Raw genomic sequence first — 9,797 nt, 5'->3', positions numbered from 1 at the left:
CTTGTAAGCAACAAGTGTCAGAAAAAGGCTTAGTCTTTAAGAGGTTAAACTGCCCTCATTTACAGACAGAAGTTCATTCCATTGATCTAAAAGAGAAAAATGATACATTGTAAAGCATTGTGTTTAAAGTTATCTATCAGCCTTGACAATGTTGATAAACAGCTCTTTTTTTTACAGCTGTGAGTGAGCAGAGAACAGCTTTGTGGGAATCGAGGGCATGCCGTTTTATGATCTTGGGGGCGGGGGTGGGGAGAATCGAGAGTGCAATTTTTTTAACGAATAATTGTGCAGCTCTAGTTCATATATAAATTTTTATATATAACAAACATATGCTTGGTTACTCAGCTGCCACATTCAAGTTGAAAAAATTCAAAAATGAATGATTCAACCAATTCAAAATGTATCAATTCGAACATTTCGAAACAAGAAAAAAATCTGTAAATTTGAAGAAAACTCCCATAATACATGGAACAAATTCCAAATACGAATTCTGAATACGAATTGAATGAATCAACCGAATTTAGCAAAACTAAATAATTAGATTAACAAATCTAAACTAAATTAAACAAAACTCATTTTTTCATCATGCACATGTCTAATCTGTAGGGGAAAACCTAAGGGCATAGACTGGCCACCCTCCAACAAGGTTGCTTTGGTGTGACACATGTTTGTGCACCCCCTTTTTTAACCCCATTTGCTTCACTGCTATTACATTTAGTCAGAAGTTGACAAGTTGTGCACATTAAGGTATTTTTTTTAGCTCAGACACTGGCTTTGAAGAGGTGATGGCTACAGGGGTTCCCATCTTGCAGGTGAAAGTAGAGAGAGGAATGTTTCTAATGGTAAAATAGACATGATTAAAAGCAGGTCACGAGTTGCACAATACGTGTTCTGGGTCCTGGGGCTACTAGGAAGCTGTACAGGGTATGCCTCCATACATAAAGACAAATATACATCAAGAGTATTTCATTAAACACTTTAAAGTGATAAACAAGTAATTACAAACTAAAACTGACAATATACCGATCAAAGTTCAGCAGGAAGCAGATGAATTTCGATCAGTGTGTGGCAGTTAATGCTCAATAGAATTTGATAATTTTACCGCTTCTGTCAAAGAGAAATATTGGAAAATTTGTTTTGATCAGCTGCTGCTCAGTGACTTTTGGCAGGTGTGGGTGCAGTAATAAGTGAATGTGTCACCATTCATTTAGAGTGATATGATTTGGGAGTAGCCTCCAATCCCAATAACCTAAAATATGTTAACATTCCGGTTTAATGATAATGTTTTCTCATTTCAGAATACATTTAGGGTGACTCTTTCTGTAATGCCATTATAATGCTGTCATTAGAGATAAAAAATGCTAATTCTATTTATTTTTACATTAATATCTGTACAACAGACTGTTCAAAGAACTATACATACTTACAACTGAATTGTGCTAGTACAGGAGTCTAAACTTACCATTTAACTGTTTGCTGTGAGTGCATACCTAAAATAATTAGAAGCCACTCGTCCTTCTCAGGCTCAGCATATGGAGTTTGTCATTGGTCGGATCAAACGAGGACACAGCATGCTTTCCATAGCCAATCATGTTAAAGGAAGCAAGTACAGAGAGAAAAATATAGCTGGCTGACTAGCTTAGGTGGTAAGTTACCTTTTCATATTAGTGGCCATACCAGAAAAACTATTAATGAAGGTTACACTTAGAAATTTATTTAGCTTTGCCTTTAGGGATTTTACACTTTTATGCTTATTTCTAACGGGTACAGTGATTATTATCTCACATCTTTTGGTACCTCCTATTTAATGGTAACTAAAGTTGGCAAATACGCATTAAGATTTCTTCCATTCAGGAGAGCTTAAAGTGTTACTAAACCCAGGACTCTGTATTCACTATATCTGGTCTTCCACAGTACACAGAACATGGAAATGCAATTATTTTAGTACAGTAACTAAAAACTGCTAAATACCTTTTCTCATCAGCAGTATATATAGTCTTGTGACTTCTATCAGTTCCTGGTGAAGCTTGTAGGAGGAGTTTTCATACTGCACTGGGCTGTCCAATTAGGCTGCAGGGCTCCTGACCCTCTGTCTGGACAGTGCTGATTAGCCCTGTGCTGATCACATGCACTCTCCCAATAAATAAAAAACCTCTCTAGCAATACACTCCAAACTGAGCATGTGCAGCTTGACCCCAAAGGCTTTGTCTTATCCGGACTTGTCTAGGGGGGGCAGTGTAGGGAGGGGGAGTATCTGTGCATACAAGATCAAGCAGGACTAACTATCTTCTACAGTGATATAACAAGCAGGCTTTACTCCATATACAGACTGATTTTACTGTTGTGGGTGTAGTAACACTTTAACAATAGAAAGTACTTTATTCCCCCTTGCACACTAAACTGTGTGGATAAAAGGTTTCTGCAATGCCAGGTTTGATTATTGGATGATTCTACAGTACACAAGGTGGCTTTTAGAATACCCAAACAGTGCCTGCATCTGATTGGATGCAGGTAAATTTTCTGCCTGGCTCGTTTGACAATAATTTGAATACATGACCTTTGTCAAGCCTAGTAGTGCCAACAAGGCCACCCACAAAACAAATTTCAGGCATTTAATCCATGTATAGCCAGCTTTAGGTTAGCAGTTTTATGCAAACTGCTGGATTGTTTAATGTTGAAAAGGAAAGACACATCTAAAGTGTGTGTAAAGCCAAAAATTTTTATTTTGTTTTGGATAGAATAGGAAAATCCCCTGTTAAGATTGTATTCCTGTTTTAGTCCTCACTAGGTGGACTAGCCCTTTTATTTGCTCCAGTAGCATTGTGACTGAAACTAAAAGTGATTGGAAATCCACATTTAACATCTACAACCAGAACAAGAGGTGAGAGTAAATACCTGTTCCTATGACAGGGGTCTAAGAGGAGACTTTTGTAGAGATTTCCTCTCACTTCCTGTTGAATCTCCCTGAGGATGAGGGAGGGGGTATCTTCTCAAGTAACAGACAGCAAAAAAAAAAAAGACAGGAGGTGTAACCCCTCTTTACCCTATCCAGTACTTTACCAACACTTTTTTTACTCGTAGTGCAACCTCTGAATGCGCTGCTGATTGATGATGATAATAACACCAATAATAATAATGACCAGAGATCTTTCCCACTAGTGCAGAGGCTGCTAACACACCAGAGCACCAATTCCATGCACACTGACACAAGAAAGCAGTCTAGGGCAATCAATTTTTTGTGATTTATTGCCAATAACTTGAACAGTAGGAGAGGGTGCAAGATACTCCAGGCTTTTAGTCTCAAAAGGAAGAGTACACACTTCTCTGAACTAACCTTCTCCGAGACGATTTCTCTGCTGAGCTTCAGTATACAGCTCTCCTCGAGAGACTACAGGAAGGCCAGAAACTGGGATCCTGTGCAAGCAGTCACCCTGAGAGAGTTAAGCCCGATTGTCAGCCGTAAATATTCGGCCGACGACCGATCGGCCGATTGTAGGTTTAGTATGATGCTTCCGACAGCCGACAGCGCATTTTCGGCCGAACAGAATCTGTCGTGCAGGCATTAAAATTTTTGTTGGCCAACACCAGAACGGCCGATTGTTCGCCAGTCTGTACAGATTTCGACAGACAGCAGATTAGCAAGACTGGGCATGCTCAGTGGAGAAAAAAGACAAGGAAAGTTAACCATCACATGACATCACTTCTGCAGTCGGCTATTGTTGGCCGACAAAACTCGTGTGCAGTCTTTTGCAGTTTTCAACAGACACGACAGCCCTGGACAAAAGACGGCCGATCGTTCGGCCGACGATCAGTACGTGTGTACGGGGCTTTACATGGCAATAATATCTCTATATTGCACAGCCACCAGGATCTGTATTACAGTTAGCACTCACGTGCCCATAGAGCAGCTGCACACTCTTAGCTTCCTCCAGGTGCCTTCCAGCAAGATTGTTCAGACCAGATCCATCAGGTGAAATCTCAGAGTGTCTGAGATGATTCAGGTATAGCCCCCCCCCCCCCCCAGGTCTGCCACAGCAGTGACCTAGGTGGCTATCAGCTTGAATCAGTAGAAATGCCTGCTGAGGGTGAAGGGAGATCAACCCCCACTTAGTCTGGTGGAATCCCTGAAGCAGGAAGACTCTGCTGTCCTAGTGCCCACACTATTTATTAATCCCCCCCAGCCGCCTGCAGGGCATGCCTCCTAGGGATTGGCTGGAGCTCATTAGTTAGGACTATCTATTTGTCTCTCTTCACCCTATGTTCTAGAAAAATCCATAAAGCAGGAGTTAGCAATCAAATCTACAACCTGTGAACTCCAGAATAGCCTAAAGCAATTGAAGGTGAACTCAATGATTAGAGTGAGACAAAAAAAAAAAGAAATTTACCTAACACTCAGCAGCCTACATAGGAAGCTGTAAGAAAAAAATGTAGTCAGAAATAAAAAAAAAAGAAAATACCTATGCGCTGCTACTTTGGTATAGGATAAGAGAGTGAACAAGATGGTGAGTTCAAATGATAAGGTAATAAAGGAAGATGGAAATAAGCAGCCAATTCTGTATTTTCACAAAATACTAGTAGTAATTAGCATAGAGGGGGTGAATCGGCGCTAATTTCTTCATAAATAATGAATAAAACCAAGCATAAAAAATAATGATCAACTTCAATCAAATAAATAGTGTGGGAAACTGTTAAAAAGGTGTGGGAAACTGTAAAAGAGGTGTGGGAAATGTTGCGTGGTGATGGTGAATAGAAACGTGGAAAAGTGCTGGTGCCTATAAATACACAGATGATACGTGGCCACCAAATATATGAAATCCTTAACAATTATAAAAATTAATGCAATAAAGTGCAAAAAGTGCTAAATATTCTTGTGAATAAAATAGACAAATAAAGTGAAACTTTTTGCTTCAAAATGTCCCAGTGCAACAAAATATATAACGTGGCTTAAAGGTGATATCCCAAGATATATAATTGGTGACTTTTCTTTGTGAGATCCAAAATGGTGTCATGCAGAGTGAGCAAAGTATCCAAAAATCAGGTACAATGGCCTCTCACCTCACATTACACCAATAAAGGCGTTATCTGTATTAGAGTAGTGGTTCTCAGATCCGGGTAATGGATTCCTCCTTTTCTCCTTTGGGATTGAAATCGGGGATTGCACCTCAATGGCCACTCTTTAATAGTATGGACTCGATGTATAAACAGATCACTGTTCTAGATCCCAGTTGGCTCAAAGAGACAAAATAGGGGCTCCCATGGTGAAGTATATCAATTTGTTTCACAAATAAACAAGTAGAGACTTACAGTTTAAGCAGAAGAAGACAGCAAGCAGCCACATATAGCGGTATATTATAGGGACTTCCGGTTATTTTAAAACGTTTTGGCACACTGTGCTTATCACAACCAATGGCAATGAGACAATGATGGTCCCCTATCCGTTTTCTAAGAGTTCGTTTTGTGCACCCCACATATGACAAATTGCAGGGGTAAGTGAGCATATATATAACATATTCAGTAGAGCAGGTTATAAAATGTTTATTCTGAAAAATATTGCCCTCTCTATCAAGAATAGAGTTTTGCCCATGTTTTATAAATTGGCACATAAGGCAAGCACTCTTCCTGCACTGGAAGGTTCCCAATCTATTTTCAAAATATGATCTTTATGGGTCTCTTGCCAAACTTGATAATATTTTTATAGTATGTGCCCTTCTGAAAGTGATCTGTGGTGCAGATGGAAGAGTGGAACTTAACGTTGGGTCCAGTTTGAGAATATGCAAATGTTTTTTAATAATTCTCGAGATGGACTTGTAGCCACTATTGAAATTAGTTATAAACCTGACACCATGTTGAGAGGAACGGAAGCATCCTGAAACCTATCAAACGCCTCCTGAACCAAAGAATCAGGATACCCTTTGTGGTGAAATTTCTTCATCAATTCCACACCCTGCTGATCATAGTCCACCGTCCTGGTGCAATTCCTTTGCAATCTTTGGAACTGCCCCGAGGGGATTTTGTTGCACCACGTGAGGTGATGGCAACTGGAATAGTGGAAGAATGAGTTTCCACTTGTGGGTTTATAGTGATTCTTGGTGAAAATAGAATCACCATCAAGTGACAGTTCCAGATCGAGAAATACTAATGATATGGGATCAAGCACATGGGTAAATTTGAGGTCTAATGTGCTGTTGCAATGTGCTGAAAAATCCTCCTGGCTGCCACCCCAAATTAACAAAATGTCATCAATATATTGTCCAAATAAAACAATATGCCTTGCAAATGGGTTATGGTTCCATATGTGGTTGTATTCCCAAAAACCCATAAGGATATTGGCATATGAAGGAGCAAAATTGGCTCCCATTGCTGTGCCATTTGTTTGGAGGTAAAACTTATCCTGAAAATAAAAGTAATTGTGCTCCAAACAAAATTTGGTAGCATCAACCACAAATTGTGTTTGTCTATGGTTCATGTTGGGATTGCTGAAAAGATAGTGTTGAGGGGCTGTGAGTCCCATTATGTGTGAGCTGGAAGTATATAAAGAGCACACATCTAATAAGGTCCAAAAATGACTATCCTCCCATCGGTATTCCCTAATCCCTAATAAAGGAAGGCAACTGAGACACGATCGGTTGCAAAAAGAAATCAATGTACTGTGACAATCCAGACATAAGATTCCCTGTGCCATTAGTCTACCTGGAGGGTTCTCAACAGATTCATGAATTTTTGGTAAATTATAGAAATATGGGGTGCTGCACACAGATGGCAATAAGAATTATTTCTCTCCAGCACCCCATCCCTAAATGCTTCTTCAACTAGGGACTCCAACTGTACCTGGTAGACTGGTAATGGATCGTTGGAGATAATGACATAGGTGTTACCATCAGATAACAAGCAATAGGCTTCCAAAAGGTAATCTGCCCTGTTTTAAAAAAACAGGCTTCCACCTTTGTCAGCCTGTCTAATTATTATGTCTCCATTGGACTGCAAATTTTAAGAGCAAGCTTTTCCGAACTAGAAAGATTATTATGATATCTAGTTTTGGAGTTGCAGAGAGCTAGAAGATCACAATAGGTGGCCTGATAGTATGTGTCTATATAAGGTCCTGTTGAGGACACACACACAAAAAAGGAGGACTTGGGTCGAAAACCTGTATGTACCACATCGGAAACAGAGAAAAATTCTATGGGGCTGCCATTATCTCATAATTCCATCAAAATAGATAGAATATAAAATGGATAGGTTTTGTTGTTGTCTTTTTCTGTGCAGTGGAACCTAATTGGGATCCCATATGTTCCTCTCAGCTGCGGGTTGGTTTGTTTTATGATCCACTATACAGCGCCAATGTTTTTGGTTATTTATTTATATCTAAATATGTAAGTATGAATTAAAGTGGTTGTAGAGGTTCAAGGATTTTTAGAATGCATTAAGGTAAAAAACCTTCTGTTTTCAGCAGTTCCCCCAGTCCCCCCCCCCCAACTCTGGTAAATAGAACCATTTCTTCGACAAGTTGTCAGCATGCAGCAAGTGACTCATATATGTACAAACTAGCTTGATTTTTTTCCAGCTGTTTTTATTGCATGTTTCAAGAACATAATGTTACATCAGTACGAGAATTAACGTTATTGCTTAATGTTGCATTTTTTTTTTCCTTGTGTATTCAGGGAGGATTTTCTGAAAGAAAAATGGGTCAGTCCTGATAATGTGTTTTTACTGTCTCAGCTTCAAGGTTCTTTTAAGTGTAATAGTTTGGGCAGTCTATGCAAAACAATCACAACCACTCCTATGTGAATTAGGCCTCCTGACAAACTGTTAAGGCTCATGTACACTGCAACTTGTAAACGGCCGTTTAGGAGTAGTTGGGCGTTTTTTTCAGAAGCCCCTGAACCCACCTCTATGTTATCTTATCTGTCCATGTACACGGGGGCGTTTACAGTCATTTACAGGCAGTTGAGTTCAGTGACGTTTTTTTGGAAAGCAATTATTTGCGTTCGAACGTGTGTTTACCGGCGCTTCAAACGCAAAAACGCGACCGAACGCAACCGAACGCACATATATATATATATATATATACACATATATATATATATATATATATATATACACGGTCACCCTGGCATGGCAGAGTCAGGTCACCCTAAACTCCGGTCACCCTGACATGGCAGAGTGGGGTCACCCTGGCATGGCAGAGTCAGGTCACCCTAAACACCAGTCACCCTGACATGGCAGAGTGGGGTCACCCTGGCATGGCAGAGTGGGGTCACCCTGGCATGGCAGAGTGGGGTCACCCTGGCATGGCAGAGTCAGGTCACCCTAAACACCGGTCACCCTGACATGGCAGAGTGGGGTCACCCTGGTATGGCAGAGTCAGGTCACCCTGAACACCGGTCACCCTGACATGGCAGAGTGGGGTCATCCTGGCATGGCAGAGTGGGGTCACCCTGGCATGGCAGAGTCAGGTCACCCTAAACACCGGTCACCCTGATATGGCAGAGTGGGGTCACCCTGGCATGGCAGAGTCAGGTCACCCTAAACACCGGTCACCTTGGCATGGCAGAGTGGGGTCATGCAGCTGCCATGTAAGGGTGACCTGACTCTACCACGCCAGGGTGACCGGAGTTTAGGGTGACCTGACTCTGCCATGCCAGGGTCACATATATATATAAATATATATATATATATATATATATGTATATACACGCAATATATATATATATATATATATATATATATATATATATATATATATATTCATTCAAATGAAAATGGCTGAAAAACATATATTTCTGTTGCATTGTGGGTGTTTGGGAGGGTCTCCTGATGTGTTTTGCAAAAAACGCCTGTGAGCGCAAACGCAGCTAAACGCGTCCAAACGCGGCATGCAAACGCGACTCAACGGGCGTTTTTAAACGTCGTTCTGTAGCTGTCAAGTTTCAGCGTTCAAAGGACTTTTTCAAATGTCCCGTGTACATGTAGCCTAAATGTGTGATCAAAGACAATCCGGAATAAATAATGGCAGACAGCACCCTTAAGCCAATTCACACTATTTTATTATATGCCTTGGTGCAATATGGTTCTATTCATTCTTACCCCATAGCATCTTGCCGTTGTGGTTTGCTGAGCTTCCAAAAATCAAACCTGCAACTTTGATGCTTAAGGCAGCCTATTAAAATGAAGTTGTAAAGTCTTAATTTCTTTTCCAAATTAATTAACATGATATACTTACCTGCTCTGTGTAATAGTATTGCCCTGGGATGCCGCTTACCTGCTCATCTGGAGTCCCCCACCAGCTCTCTAAGTTTCTCTTCTTCTCTATGTGCCCCCATAGCAAGCCGTGTGCTATGGTGGCACAAGTGCAGGCACACTCCTGAGACCTGCTGGGTACGTCCATAGACACACAGCACGGCTTGGCCCTAGCCCTGCTCCCTCCTCACAGGATTTGATTGACAGCAGTAGGAGCCAATGTAGTGCAAAAAATTAATGCCGCGCTATGTTAATAAATTTACCAAAAAGTGCTGCTGTGCATAAATCAAAATGATTCAAAAAATATATTGTGCCAAGTGTAAACAGCGCAAAAATTGGTATAGCCAACCTAATGGGGTGGTCAGTGCAATAAAAATTGAAATAAATATTCAAAAAATATATATATATAAATCTCTAATGGTGGTTACAACCCAGTGATATAAATAATAAAAATAAATAGATGCATAAATAGTGCAAATTATAGTCCAAAATAGTGTGCAATACATAAAATGAAATGGAATAAAATATCAATAGTCCCAATCGGCTCAGCAAATAGCCAG

This window comes from Pelophylax lessonae (genome assembly GCF_965119305.1).
Source record: "Pelophylax lessonae genome assembly, chromosome: 1".
NCBI classification, from domain to species: domain Eukaryota; kingdom Metazoa; phylum Chordata; class Amphibia; order Anura; family Ranidae; genus Pelophylax; species Pelophylax lessonae.
Note: the sequence above shows the minus strand (reverse complement) of the source record.